Source organism: Eimeria mitis, genomic scaffold (genome assembly GCF_000499745.2).
Source record: "Eimeria mitis Houghton genomic scaffold, Emh_scaff909, whole genome shotgun sequence".
NCBI lineage: Eukaryota > Apicomplexa > Conoidasida > Eucoccidiorida > Eimeriidae > Eimeria > Eimeria mitis.
Window position 1 is genome coordinate 7,956 of NW_013576689.1, and position 285 is coordinate 8,240.

General features: G+C 25.6%; 1 protein-coding gene across 1 annotated transcript in view; it reads right to left on the minus strand.

The window, feature by feature from the left end:
• Window positions 1–285, minus strand: part of EMH_0025140 (uncharacterized protein) — a gene marked incomplete at both ends in the record, with an annotated part of 2,384 nt that overhangs the window by 1,285 nt on the left and 814 nt on the right. The gene's annotated exons all lie outside the window — the stretch shown is intronic.

The window sequence follows — 285 nt, forward strand, 5'->3', positions numbered from 1 at the left end:
GAGTCTGTATTTATTGGATGCAGAAACGAAGGCTAAACCCTAAACCCCAAACCCTAAACCCCAAACCCTAAACCCTAAACCCTAAACCCTTCTTATAGATGAAGGGGACAGAAAGAAAGAGAAAGATATAGAGAAACAGAAACAAATAAAAACAAAAAGAGAAAAAAAAAACAAACAAAACACCAACAAAGAAATAAACAAACAACAGAAAATAGATAAAAAATAAATAAATAAATAAATAAATAAATAAATAAATAAATAAATAAATAAATAAATAAATAAATA